The sequence below is a fragment of the Hyaena hyaena genome, unplaced genomic scaffold, assembly GCF_003009895.1.
Source record: "Hyaena hyaena isolate Hyena2069 unplaced genomic scaffold, ASM300989v1 scaffold_609, whole genome shotgun sequence".
NCBI lineage: Eukaryota > Metazoa > Chordata > Mammalia > Carnivora > Hyaenidae > Hyaena > Hyaena hyaena.
The window spans coordinates 145,978-161,250 of record NW_024081240.1 but is presented as its reverse complement, the minus strand read 5'-3'; the positions used below and the strand labels follow the sequence as shown (position 1 = coordinate 161,250).

The 15,273-nt window shown below is 35.2% G+C and overlaps 1 long non-coding RNA gene across 1 annotated transcript in view; it reads left to right on the top strand.

Annotated features, from left to right (window-relative positions):
• LOC120248742 overlaps positions 1–8,017 on the top strand; it is a 28,286-nt gene extending 20,269 nt beyond the window's left edge. The window contains exons 4-5 of the long non-coding RNA XR_005532675.1: positions 6,369–6,395; positions 7,944–8,017. This is a non-coding gene — a long non-coding RNA (uncharacterized LOC120248742). The remainder of the gene's footprint in view (positions 1–6,368; positions 6,396–7,943) is intronic.
• The last annotated feature ends 7,256 nt before the right edge of the window (positions 8,018–15,273 follow it).

The following is a 15,273-nucleotide window of genomic DNA, read 5'->3' as shown; positions in this document are numbered from 1 at the left end:
TTGAGTTAATTCTTTTTTATTCTCTTTAGTGTAATTATGTTGTACATTTGAAATAAAGTTTGGTTCATTTGAGTCTGTATTTAATTTTAGAGATTTTCACCCATTTTTAAAATAACTTGTTTTTAAAGTGTATTTATTTTTGAGAGAGAGACAGTGTGAGAGGAGGAGGGACAGAGAGAGAGGGAGACACAGAATCTGAAGCAGGCTCCAGGCTCTGAGCTGTCAACACAGATCCCTACTCGGGGCTCAAACCCAGGAACCATGAGATCATGACCTGAGCTGAAGTCAGACACTCAACCAATTGAGCCACCTAGGCACCTCTTTTTTCACCCATTCTTTATGGATTTTATTTATTTATTTATTTATTTATTTATTTATTTATTATTTATCTATTCATTTATTTGTTTACTTATTTATGAGTGTATGAAAATTTAAAATGGTTTAAAGTGGCAGGGCTATGCAAAAAATATACTAAAGGAAATATTATGGGCAACTGGGTGGCTCATTGGGTTAAGCATCTGACTTTGGCTCAGGTCATGATCTCCCAGTTCATGAGTTTGAGCACCACATGGGGCTCTATGCTGTCAGTGTGGAGCCCACTTCCAATCCTCTGTCTCTCTTTACCCTTCCCTCACTCGTGCACTATGCATGCTCTCTCACTCTCTCTCTCAAAAAAATAAATAAACCCCAATGTTCATAGCAGCACTCTCAACAATAGCCAAAACATGGAAAGAGCCTAAGTGTCCATCAATGGGCGAATGGATCAAGAAGATGTGGTTTATCTATACCATGGAATACTACAATGGCAATGAGAAACAATGAAATCTGGCCATGTGTAGCAACATGGATGGACCTTGAGGGTGTTATGCTGAGCGAAATAAGTCAGGCAGAGAAGGACAAATATATGTTTGCACGTATAGGAGGATTAGGAGGTACTTAACTGAAGAACAAGGGGGAGAAAAAGGGGGGAAATGGTGAGGGAGAGGGAGAGAGACAAACCATGAGAGACTCTTGAATGNTTTTGAGCCAATTTAGTGTTATCTCAAAAAGTCATGGCAGAAGTCAGAGTGGCTAAAATGAGCAAATCAGAGAACTCTAGATGCTGGTGAGGATGTGGAGAAACAGGAACCCTCCTACACTGTTGGTGGGAATGCAAACTGGTGCAGCCCCTCTGGAAAACAGTGTGGAGGTTCCTCAGGAAACTAACAATAGAACTTCCCTATGACCCAGCAATAGCACTGCTAGGAATTTACCCAAGGGATACAGAAATGCTGATGCACAGGAGCACATGTACCCCAATGTTCATAGCAGCACTCTCCACAATAACTAAAACACGGAAAGAGCCTAAGTGTCCATCAATGGACGAATGGATCAAGAAGATGTGGTTTATTTATACCATGGAATACTACCATGGCAATGAGAAACAATGAAATCTGGCCATGTGTAGCAACATGGATGGACCTTGAGGGTGTTATGCTTAGTGAAGTAAGTCAGGCAGAGAAGGACAAATATCAAATGTTTGCACGTATAGGAGGATTAGGAGGAACTTAACTGAGGACAATGCGGGAGAAAAAGGGGAAAAATGGTGGGGGAGAGGGAGAGAGACAAACCATGAGAGACTCTTGAATGATGAGAACAAACTGAGGCCTGATGGATGTGGGGGGGAGGAGGGATGGACATGGAGGAGGGCACTTGTGGAGATGAGCACTGGGTGTTATGTGGAAACTAATTTGACGATAAACTATTTGTAAAAAAAAAATAATTTTCAATGATAGGATGTTTAATACTAAATAAATAAATAAATAAATAAATAAACAAACACTATTTTTTTTTCGTAAAGATTAAAAAAATGTTATCTTCCCAAATTCCTGGTATTCCTTCTATCTCATTTTTCCATGTCCTATAGGTAACCAATTTCATTAATCTCTCAATTACCTTCCTTGTGTCTTTTTATTCTACACTGCAAATAGACATGTATTTTCTCATTTCTTCTTTTTCTTTGCACATGAAAAAAGCAACATTTTCTGTCAAGGGACAGATAAATAATTGTAGGTTTGTTGGCCTAAGAGGCAAATCAAGACTGTTATATAGATCTTACTATAACAAGAGAGAAAAAAAATCCACAACTTTTAACTGATAATTTTAAAATATAAAAATAAAAATCACATGTGCTTTTGGAGTACATATTTATTTACTAGAAGAATGGAATTGTTTAGGGGAGTTTTTTTTTTCTTAATTAGTGTTCAAAGTCAGTATTCATTAACAAAATCGATTGCACAGCTTCCTCTGTTAATGCTGATATAATTAAATTTTATATGTCATCTTCAAATGTGTCTTTTCTCATAAATAAATACTACTAAATTCTGTTATCCGCTTATGAGTGTATGTTTTTTTAATGTTTTTATTTATTTCCGAGAGAGAGAGAGGAGAAAGAGAGTGAGCAGGGGAGGGTCAGAGGTAGAGGGAGACACAGAATCTGAAACAGGCTCCAAGCTCTGAGCTGGCTGTCAGCACAGAGCCCGACACGGGGCTCAAACCCACTGAGATCATAACCTGAGCCGAAGTTGGATGCTTAACCAACTGAGCCACCCAGGCGCCAGAACGTATGGTTTTAACTGAGCATGTTTACCCGTTGGAAGGCATTTCTAGATTTATATTCAATTTTTCTTCTGAAATATACCCTTTAGCATGTCATCACATTGCAGATCAGTCAATTCCAGTTGAAGCTTAGAAGCTCCCCAATTTACACAGGTAGATGGATTGCAAAATATCCAAATTTCCTTTGTGCTTACACTGAGGTCCCCAAAACGCTGTTAGCATGTAATGTAAAAAATATAATTACTGCAGATTTTTGTGGGAGCAGAGATCTTTCTCTTTATTTTAACTTTTGACAGGATAAAAAGTATATTAAGTCACTTGACATTACTTGTGATTCAAACATGTCATTCTTTTTTTTTAAATTTTTAAATGTTTTTTTTTATTTATTTCTGAGAGAGAGAGAGAGAGACAGCATGAACAGGAAAGGATCAGAGAGAGAGGGAGACACAGAATCCAAAGCAGGCTCCGGGCTCTGAGCTAGCTGTCAGCATAGAGCCCGACGCGGGGCTGGAATCCACGAAATGTAAGATCATGACTTGAGCCGACTGAGCCACCCAGGCGCCCCAAAAATCAGTCATTCTCAAAATGACTTTTCCACAATATGTTTCAAATGTAAACAGTTATTTTACCTTGCAATTTTAGATGAAATTCACTAAGAAGTATTTCCAAGTATATAGCAAAATCTAACTTCCAAAAATCATTCAGTGTTAAATAATAGTCATTGAAAATGGTTCTTCCAATTGAGAAGAACTTCAATTTTGGTCTTGAGCCCAATACATTGAAACAAAACTTCAGCAATGCTAAAGCATAAAACTGGTGTGTTGTAGGACAAATAGGGATATTAAGCTTCTATTATAATAAAAAATCCCAGAAATAACAATGACTAAGTACACAAGTGTGAATGTCATTTGCCATTGAAACCACTAGCTTACTTGTACATGCTAGAGTCATATATTTTAAAAACTCCTCAAAGTATCTGCTAATAAATAATGCAATTAATACTATGGACTTTAAATACCTTGATTTTTCATAATCTTTGGAAATTTATACAAAGGAAGTCTCTTTTTTTCCTATTCCACACATATTTTTACTGCCATGAATTTTAACGCTTCTTAGCAGATTTCACTTCAGTTTATACTAATTTAGTATTTTACCAACTTCTAAAAGGTGTTTGCCTATAATTGTTCATGAAGACTATTCATACAGGATAGTTATCTAATTTTTCAGTCACTTTATCCCTGGCAGTAACGCCCTGAATAAATAACAGAGCAGGAGCACAATTACATCTTTGTAGTTTTCAAAGTGCAAACCGTAGATTTCAAAACGCAAACAGACAAAAAAAATTATTTGCTTTTTTTTTTCATTTTTCTTCTTCTTTTTTAAGTTTTTATTTTAATTTCAGTTAGTTCACATACAGTATTATATTACTTTCGGGTGTACAATAGAGTGATTCAACAATGCCATACATTACCCATTTCTTTTCACTTTTAACAAATATTTAGTGACTACTAAGTATGAGATACTATAGAATTTAGGGTCATTTACTTTCTATGTGGAAATGATTGTGTTTTATATTTCATATCAACACAGATCATTGTAGAAATGTGAAAAATACTATATTCGGTAGTTTGGTCCTAATTAACAGTTGGTGTTGCTCCCAGTGTTCTCAACCCTCCAAGAAACTCTTCTCACTGAAAGTGACATATTCTTAAATAAGTTCATTTTCTCTGAATACATTTCTTTGATTCAACCAAATAGTATTTAATTAATTACCTATCTGTGAATATCTTTCATTATGTTTCTAGCACATGAACCACTGAAACCTTACTTTTATCCTAGCTTCACTTTTAATTTTTATTGTTGTGAAGAAATTCTGCTGTGATAAGCTATCCTATTATAAATATTCTAATTTTTCCAGTCACTGATTTCCTGTGAGTTGAGAATATTGTGATAAGTGCTTACAATTCAAAAACAAAACACAGTCAGACCAATTTTAAAAAAAGGTAAAGGAATCGTATAAAATTTTATGAAACAAGATATACAAATATCCAATAAGCAAATGAAATCATGCATGGCATCATTAGTGATTAATATGTCAAAACCACAATGAGATACCACCTCACACTCACTAGGATAGCTTTAGTTAAAAAAAAAGTAAACAATAGAAAGTGGTGGTAAGAATGTTAGGAAATTGAAACACTTGTGCATTGCTAGTGGGAATGTAAAATTATGTTCCAGTTTGGAAAACAATTTAACAGTTTCTTAAAAATTTCAATCTAATTTTACCATAGACCCAACAATTTCATATTTAGATATTTATGCAAAAGAAATTAAAATTTTTATATACACAAAGATTTGTACACAGATATTCTTTGAAGCATTTTTTATGAGAGTCAAAAATTGGCTCCTGTCTGACACGAGTACCTGGGGAAAAATAGTGTTTTTTTCTGTTAGTCATAATGGGGGCTTATGCATTCCACATATGTAAGAAGTCTGCCTCATAATGAATTAATTCAGTGGGAACAGAGACCCTTTTTAGAGTTTTGTTTTCTTTTGTTTTCCAGTCTTCCAAAGTACTATGGAAAAAGTTACACTTAAACACAGAAAACATTTATTTTTCTTTAATGTTTATTTATTTTTGAGAGAGACAGTGTGTGTTAGGCCAAAGTTGGCCGCTTAACCAACTGAGCTACCCATGTGTCCCCAAAACAGAAAACATTTGTAATAGGATTCTTGATTTTTGGAATCAAGCCCAAGTGGAAAATTCTTTACTACTGTTTTTGGTCAAGGAAGTAAGATAATAATAGTATCACAATTCTGTTAGAAATACAGATAGTAGAGAAAGATTCATGGATGATTCCTATCATATTTCCACTAGTACCATATTTTGGCCAGTACAAAGAGTAGATGGATAATAACCATAAATTACTGGAAACGTAGTCTTATCCTTATGTCATTCTCAGGTGTGAATACAAATGAAGTATTCTTAACTCTAACAAATTAACGCAGCTCATGGCACCTTCTATTTAGGTATCTGCAACTATTGACCTAAATAATCCCTTCACCTCCATTTATATAAGAAAGATAATCACAAGCAGTTTGTCTTTACCTAACAAAAGCAGTTTAATACTTGCATTGTTTCAGTTATTATAACTCTTCTATCACAATATTGCCTGGAAAATGCTTCATAATATTACCCCAGAAATAATATCTCTGGAATAATATTGTCCCAGAAAACATGTGGCTATACAGTAGAGTACTTATATTTAGCTATATGTTCTTCATAAACCAGAAGTAGCACGCAATCTAGAAGCCTTAATAAAACACTTACATGCCAGAAGGAGGATAAATTTTGCAAGGTATCTGGTTTGCCATATTGAAGAAAATCCTAGGAATCCAATGGTCTTGGGAAAAGTGTGTCTTTTTCTAAAGTGAGGTAAATTTTGGTGTATTTTATGCCACACACTACAAAAAAAGCCATATATTTGAGGAGGTGCATTTTGAATTCTGGAGACATCATACACCATATTTGGACATACTATTCAGAACACTACTTTTTAAGTTCTTAGAATTAATAGATAACAAGGGAAACATTTATTAAACCAGGAAAAATATCTTTAGTAAATAATTAAAAAAAAAACAATTCCTTTTTGGGCCAAATTTGCTGCATCCCATAAATTTTGCTATATTGTGTTTCCATTTGCATTTACCTAAAGTTTTTTTTTTCTATTTTCCTTTTGTTTTCTTCTTTGACCCATTGGTTGCTCAAGAACATGCTGTTTGATCTCTATATACTTGTGAGTTTTCCAGTTTTCTTCTTGTAATTGATTTTTAATTTCATCCTAGTTTGGTTGGAAAAGATGCTTACATGGTGGCCTAACACATAACTTATCCTAGAGAATTTACATGTATGTTTAAGAAAATGTATATTCAGATGTTATTGGATAGAATGTTCTATACATGTCTGTTAGATCTATCTGATCTAACTGTGCTTTAAGTTCAATGTCACCATATTGATTTTCTGTAACTTATCCATTGTTGAAAGTAGGGTATTGAAGTTCCCTGCTATGACTGCTATTTCTTCCTTCAAATCTATTAATATTATGCTTAATATATTTACGTGCTCTGATATTGAGTTTCATAAATATTACAATAGTTACATTTTCTTGATCAATTAACCCTTATTATTATATAATGACCTCCTTTTGCTATTAACAGTCTTGGGATTATAGTTTGTTTTGTCTAATGTACTATAGCTACCACTGTTTTCTTTTGGTTTCCAATTGCATTGCATATATTTTTAAATCTCTTCACTTTAAGTGTACATTGAGACTTTTTTCTCGTTATAGTTTATTGTCAAGTAGGTTTACATATAACACCCAGTGCTTTGTTGAGACTTTTTAAAATCTGCTTAGCAATTTAATGTGGAGTTTTTTAGGGGGAGAACTTAGACCATTTTACATTTAAATAGTTAACAATAGGTATGGATTTACTACACCATTTTGTTATTGTTTTTAGTTTTTAGTTTGTTTTTATTTTGTTTTGTTTTGCTATTCTTACCTCCTCATTCTCTTTCTTTGTTATTTGATGATTTTCTGTGTGATTTGATTTTTTTTCCCCTCTTTTGTGAATCTACTATAAAGATTTGCTTTGTTATTACCATGATGAGCACATAAAATACCTTATGGACATAACAGTCAATTTTCAGCTGATAATAATAACTGTGAACACATATGGAAAGCTCTACATTTTTATGCTAATCTCTATCTTAGGCATTTGATGGCACAATTTACCTCTTTTTGTAGTGTTCTTAATGGCTCCCAGTAATTGAGGTATCACATAGAGAGGATCCTAGTGCCTACATGGAGGCTAATTAGAAACTGGGCCTCAGTACCTGAGGAAGTGCACAGTCGAACCCTTTCTAGAAAGAAACTGGGAAATAGGCAACTTTGCCTATTCCTTGTGCTCTGAGGCTAGTGCATAGCTGTGGGATATGCTCCTGTTACTGTTTACAACTGCTTCTTTGTTTGCTGTAGTCTTGTGGGACTCATGAGAACAAGCCCTTTAATCTTTCAGAGGTGGGAGTTCTTAGGGGCTCATCCCTAAGGTGGGAGCCTTAAAACCTGAGGTGGTGGATATGAGGTCCAAACCCCGAGCTCCCCAGGGAAAAGCCAGGAGTTAGGGGTTTTCTCTTGATTACGTATGTGACATTGATGGGGTTTGTCATGAGAGTATGTCTCATCCTTTCCTATACACTTCAACATGGTATTTTCTCAGTTGTCTAATGGATAAGAGGCACTCAAGTCAATCTGGATTTCTCTCACATGGACTTACTCTATTTACAGCTTTGCATTCAGTGCCTCTATGGGAAGAGAGAAATTAAGGAGCCTCCTATGGCATCATCTGGTCTAATAACATCTTCAACATCAAAATTTAAAGAAAATAAAAGTATCTTGCAAAGAGGATAAAGTAAAAGATGATAATATGCATCGTGTAAGAGTTCTAGAATAAAAAATCAAAAGCAATGCATTAGAAGGAATATATGAAAAAGTAATTACAGAGAAATTTCCAGTACTTAAGACCTGTTTCCAGATAGAAAGTACACTCCAATAACTTAGAAGAGTAAACTTAAATCAACACACCCAAGGACCCTATTCTGAAGATACAAAGAAGCAAGGAATCAATGGAGAATTCTCATGGTGATAAGATACAAGAAAATAAGAGAGAATTCTCAGATAGAAAATTCTGAGAGAAAAATAAATTGCTTATAAATGAAAAATAATTTGGTGACAGAATTTTCCTTATGAACTCGAAGACAATAGTCAAATAATATTTTTAAATAATAATGGAAAGTATTGATCAACTTCAAATTCATACATAAACTATTATCAAAGATGAATATAAAATAATGACATTTTCTGATAGAAAAATAAGATTATTTTTTATACACTGTGACACAGCAAACTATTAAAAATATTGCTAGCAAGTATGAAAATGAACCTACAAGAGGAAGGAATAAAATAGCACACTGCTTTAGAAATTGGCATATTATTTCAGAAAATTTAGCCACCTATTGATTATATAAATAACAACTTTTGTGTGTGTGTGTTCAGCAAGCTAGCAAAATTAAAACTCTAAACAGTAAGAATCTAAGAATGGGAGAGTTTTAATGGGATATGGTTGGAACAGAAATATAAATATTGAATGACTTGAAACATTTTTATTAAAAAATTATAAACAAGTAACTCTTTGTGGTCAACAGTGTGTGTGACAGGTAACACCTCTCTCCGCATTCTAATTGTAGAAACTTTTTATTGTGTTCTATTCTATTACGTAGAAACGTTATTTACATGGCAAAAAGTAACTCTGCAGAATGATTGAGTTAAGCATGTTGAGATGGGATAATAATTTTGTATTCTCTGAATGGGCCCAATATAATCACAAGGTGATTTCCTTTATAAAGGAAGGAGGCAGAAGGGCCAAAGAAGGAGATGTAACAATGTAAGGAGAAGTCAGAAATGCAGAGAAAGACTGAAAGTTGCTGTACTGTTGGCTTTGAAGATGGAATAGAGGTGTAAAGCCAAGGAAGGCAAATTGCTTTTAGACGCTGGAAAAGGAAACAGATAGATTCTTCCCTAAAGCTTTAAGAAGAAATACAGCTGTGCTGACACCTGGATTTTAGTCCCATTAGGCCCATTCAGATTTCTGACCTTCAGAGCTATAAAAGCACAAATTTGTGGGTTTAAGCCACTATGACTGTGCTATTTTGTTACACCAGAAGATGAAATTAAGACACCATAATGCCTTTATATATGGTCTATGCATTGTGATCTTCTTCAGAAAAGTAAAGTGTGAAAAGGAGGAGAAAGAGATAACTTTACAGTGGAGAACCAGACATACACTCTCTCAGCTTTGTGATTTAACTCAACATCATAAGTAAGTGAAATTAATAGCATTTACCCTTAACGTGATACAATAAGCATGACAGTTAACCTCTGTGATCTTTCTCTTTAAAACCCATAACTCCAGAGGGGCGCCTGGGTGGCTTATTCGGTTAAGCGTCCGACTTTCGCTTAGGTCATGATCTCTCAGTTCGTGGGTTCGAGCCCCGCGTCGGGCTCTGTGCTGACTGCCAGCTCAGAGCCTGGAGTCTGTTTCAGTCTGTGTCTCCCTCTCTCTCTCTCTGACCCTCCTCTGCTCACGCTCTCTCTCTCCCCTAGAAATAAATAAAAAGATTAAAGAAATAATAAAACCCATAACTCCAATATAATAGTTGAAAACAACTATCAGAAAACCCTAACTTGTAAGACATTCTATAAAACACATGACTAGTACTCTTCAAAACATCTCAAGGGTCATCAAAAACAAAAATCTGGGAAGCTGTCCCAGCAAGATGATATTAAGGAGATTGGGGAGAAAAAGTTATAATGTGGTATCTTGGATTGTATCCTGGTACAGGAAATAACATTAGATAAACACATACACAAAATCTGAACAAAGTATGGACTTACTGTTTCATTAATTGTGACAAATTCGTCATATTAATGTAAGATGTTAACTATAAGGAAAACTGAGTATGGTGGGAAATATATAAATTTTTTTGCAACTTTTTTTTTTTATAAATCTAATGTATTTTAAAATAAAACATTTATATACTTACCTGGTTGGTGATAGTCACACCTATAACAAAACTGATAACATACCTGTAAAATTATATGCTGGAAAGGTCACCTAAAATGATTGATGTAAGAATAATGACACTATGTTTGGAAAATATGAAAGGAAAACAGTAGGTATAAAAGTAGAATTTTAGCTGGAGATCAGCTGATTCAGGTTGGATTCAGTTTGGCAGTTCTACTACAAGCTGCCATTCCAGCTGGGTTTGCATTCTGAAGATGGCTTGATTCAGATCTCCACATGTGATCATTCTGGGTACGCCAGCTGTCTAAGAGAAGCATTTCTCATGGAAATGACAGAGAAGTAAAAGGCAAGCCCAATTGTGTAAGCTCATTATGTGCCCTACTTCCACAAAATCTGCTAAGAATACATGATTTAAAGCTAGTTAAGTCAGTAAAGAATCAAGAATGTTCACTCTGATGGACACACGGATGGCTCAGTTGGATGAGTAACTGAATCTTGATTTTGGCTCGGGTTAGAATCTCAGGGCTTTGCGATCAAGTCCCAGATTAGACTCCACATGTGGAATTTCCTTAAGACTCTTTCCCTTGATACCTCTCCTGACTCTCTCACCCTCTCTCTAAAAAAAAAAAAAAAAAAAAAAAAAAAAAAAAAAAAAAAAAAAAAAAAGTTCACTCTGCCCCAATGAAAGGACCTGTAAAACTACAAAACCATGGGAATAATATAGGGCAAATGACTAAGAGGCAATCATTTAATTTATCACACACTCCATCATAGTGATAGATTTTTACCCTTTATCATAGTAATAGATTTTAAACTGTTCTCTCTGAAATATATAGTTTAGACTGATGAAAACGTTAACAGGAGTTTTGAAAACCACAGTTATCAAATAGGACCTAATGGAATCCACAACCTTTGTAGTTTCTATCAAATAGAAAGAATGCATTGTTTTTGAACTATGAAGAATTATTGTAATAAATGAACCTTTAATTAAGATATACAGAACTTCTCAAGAAGTATTAAATCATCAAAAGCTTACAGGCCACATTCACAAATTATAATTAATTAAATTAGAGAACAATAAATAGACATTTTAAGACCCCCAGTGAACAGCACTTGTTGGAATGATAACTGGGTGTTAAATGTAAGCGACGAATAACTAAAATCTACTCCTAAAATCATTACTACACTATATGTTAACTGAATAGGATTTAAATTTTTAACAATTAAAAAATTAAATAAAAATAAAATAAAAGTCACTTGGAAAGAAAAAACCCAGTGAAAGAACTTCAAGAAACTAGAAGCTGATTTCCTTAAAATCAAGTAATATAGTTAAGCTGCTTGCTAGACTGATAAGGTAAAAAGAGAAAAGTACAAAATAGTGAAAATAGATACTTTATATGTGAGTTTAAAATGAATTGTTTTAATCTAATGAATGTCCAAAACTAGGCAAAATGGATGTTTTCATAGACAAATTAAAATTACCAAAATAGATTCAAAAAGATACAGAAAATGCGAACAATAAGTGAAAAAAAAACACTAATGAGAACAAATCCATGTTTTCATCACTTAATTGAAGGCGATACAAGTGCCACCTAACTTCACACAGCAATAGTGAAAATGAAAGAAAACACTTTATATAAAGCTAATATAGTACTGGCACAGAGTAAGTTTGTTTTTTTGGTCCTTAAAGTTATTAATATTATCACATTGTTTATTGACAGATCGAAGCAGGCCCTGGGAATTTTGCAGTTAAAAATTATCTTCTCCCCTAAGTCCCTCATTTCAAGTCAAAGGCAGTTGGAAGAGTCCTTTCAGTCTCAGACCCATCGATCTTATATTCCAACCCAATCTTTCAGTTTCTACAGAGGTTACTATATTATTTTTTGGAGTTAGATCAAAAGGATGCCCCTGTCCTCTTTTGCGTTTGTCCTTATACGTATTTATTCTCATCTATTTGATTATATTAAGTGTATGGTTCGTACATGGGGTCATCAAGCTTCAACAGTCATTTAAGAACTGTCTCCGAATAGCAAAATAAACAATGGTGATATGCTAAGAGCTCATGAATCACACAAGTGTGGTTTTGCTTCTTCACAAATATGCTTAACAGAATGAATCAAACATTATCTTCTTGTAAAAGCAATCTTTATTAGCCAATTAACTCTGAGCTGACAGTTGTAGTATCTGTGGTTTTATTTAAATTTATTGATTTATTTGCAATTTTGCTTATTGCTATAATTGTTTGAGAAAGGAAATCTCACTCTGATCATATTTTAAAGTATCTAAAGTATTGCAGTCATATTATACTTTAACTTGCCCAAATACCATGGCAACTATACACAGTATTCTCAATCCTATATGATTAATGTCCATGAGACAAACCATTTTTTAGTACCTTTTACCCGTATCTAGAGACAAGACCCACTTATTTGTTTTTGTTTTTCTAATCACATGATGTTAATGACCATATTAATGAAGTCAATTATTTGATTTCATCCGCTTCATGCTTTTAGTTAAAGACCTAAGCAGTAGAGGGGTTGGACAAGACATCTAAAATGTTCCTCCTGTTTGAGCAGAGCTAAGCTATAAAGGATGTGACAGATAAAACACATTAGGTAGCAATAGATTTCCTTAAGAAAGAAGTTTAAATGCAGTTAAACTGTAATGAATGAGGAGTCTTCAAACTTACCCTTAACAGGAGGACTTCCAGGGAAGATGTGGAGTAGGAGCTAAGCTCACCTTTTCCCAGGGATACAACTAGATAACATCCACATCAGTGCAAATAAGCCAGAAAACAACTTAAAGTCTGGCAGAACTGACTATCCACAGCTAAATGAAAAGAAGAGGGGACATCAAAGTAGAGATATGGTTAGAGTGGGGCCGTCCACTGGAGCGAATGTTGCTGCAGGCATGAAGAGGGAAGAGGACCAGACCCCATCCCAGGCATACGGGCCATCCTAGGGACCCGCATGGGGAAGATTAATCACCATAATATTTAGCTATGGAAACCAGAGGGGCCAAATAATCAGTGGGTTCAATACCTATAAGTTTAAAAATCAGTGAGCTCAACTCTGGGAATGCAAGGACGGTGGAGTCCCTGTTAAATGGATAGCACAACAAGCAGCTCTGATAAGAGACAGAATAGAAACAGAAGTTTGAAAAACACCTGGAGTATACAGGAAGAAGATTCATTTACCAATCTCAAAGGATGTGCTGGAGAGTGAAGAATCTCCGGGGAACTTCAAAAACAAGAGTTGGCAGGCACAATTTCCCATCCCCAACCCCCAGGATAGATACACAGAAACCTGTGGGAACTGGAGCAGCATGTACATGCTCTGTCTAATTTACTAACAGCATGCCCTGGCACTTTGCTCTCCTGCAGATCTGCCCCTGCCAGTGTGTCCTTGCTTGGGGCCCATCCAAAGTGGTCCCACAAGCTTAGTGATGTGCAAGCAATGCCAAAAGGGGGCAGCACTACTACAGAGTTGTGATACCTGCCCCAGGGAGAGGGGAAGATAGCCACACATACCTGTCCAACTTCAGCCCCAGATGTGGACTGGGGCAAGATTACAGGTATTTCCTATCAATAGAAGCCTCTGCAGGGAAAACAGCCTGCAGTGTGGTGCTAACTGCATCTAACTCAACTCAAGCCTAAGGAGGCCCCAGACTGGCCTACTGACAACTCAGGGACCAAACCTTGCTCACAACAGGCAAGAGAGCCATTGCAGACAGCTGGACTAATGGCAAACGCAGCTTCTTTGTAAGAGTAGGAACATGCAATGCACATAGAAGATGCCGAATGCCAGGTTCTGGTAAATAAGGGACAAGCGTTGAAGGGCACCACAGGACCTCTTCTTCATAAGGCCATTACTTTCAAGAGAAGACATGGCTGACTTTTCTAACACATAAGCAGATCCAAAGAGATAGAAAAACTGAGGAAACAGAGGAATATGGAATATGAAAGAACAGGACAAAATCACACCAAGAGGGCTAACCAAAATGGAGATAAGTAATATGTCCGATAGAGAAATTAAAGGAACACTCAAAAAGATTGTCATGGACTTAAGAGTGGAGGACTTCAGTGAGACCCTCAACAAAGCAACAGAAAACATAAAAAAAGAACCAATCAGAAATGAAGAACACAATAACTGAAGTTCAACATACTAGATGGAATACATAGTATACTAGAGGAAGAAGATGAATGGATCAACGACTTGGAGGACAGAACCGAGGGATCATAACCTGAGCCAAAGTTGGCCGCCCAACCGACTGAGCCACCCAGATGCCCCAATGACCTGGAGGACAGAGTAATGGAAAGGAATCAAGCTGAATAGGAGAGAGAAAAAAATAATAAAAAATGAAAATGGACTAAGGGAAATCAGTCACACCATCAAACATAATATTCACATTATAAGAATCCTAAAGGAGAAGTGAAAGAAAAGGGGACAGAAAATTTATTTGAAAAAGAAAGATAAATAGTCACAGCAAATAACCGACTCTTAATTGTAGAGAACAAACTGATGGTTATCAGAGGGGAGGTGGGTGAAGCAATTGGTGAAATAGGTGAATGGCATTAAGAGTACACTTACCTTGATGAGCACTCAATTATATTTAGAATTGTTGAATCATTATATTGCACACCTGAAAAAATATATAAACAAACAAAAAAATAACCCTTAACAGCTCCGTAAAACTTTTATTTGTAAATACAAATACAAGTGCCAAGCATATCTAATTCATGTTATTCTATGATCATTAGCATTGTATTCTTACTAAGCATATCTATAAGTACCTGGCAGTACGTTTGTCATTTCAGTATAATAATTTGTGTCATTTTGATTTTTGGTAAGTGTGACATAAGACCTTAGAAGATGCTTGAATTAAATGGTATAAAATTTGCAATTACTGTGAGCACAGTTTTACACAGAAAATATAAAACCTCAAAATCATACCAAGGTAGAAAGATGAAAAAAATCAATTCAGGGCATGTTGATATTTATGGTGAACAATTATTGCATTATCATTTACAATCGG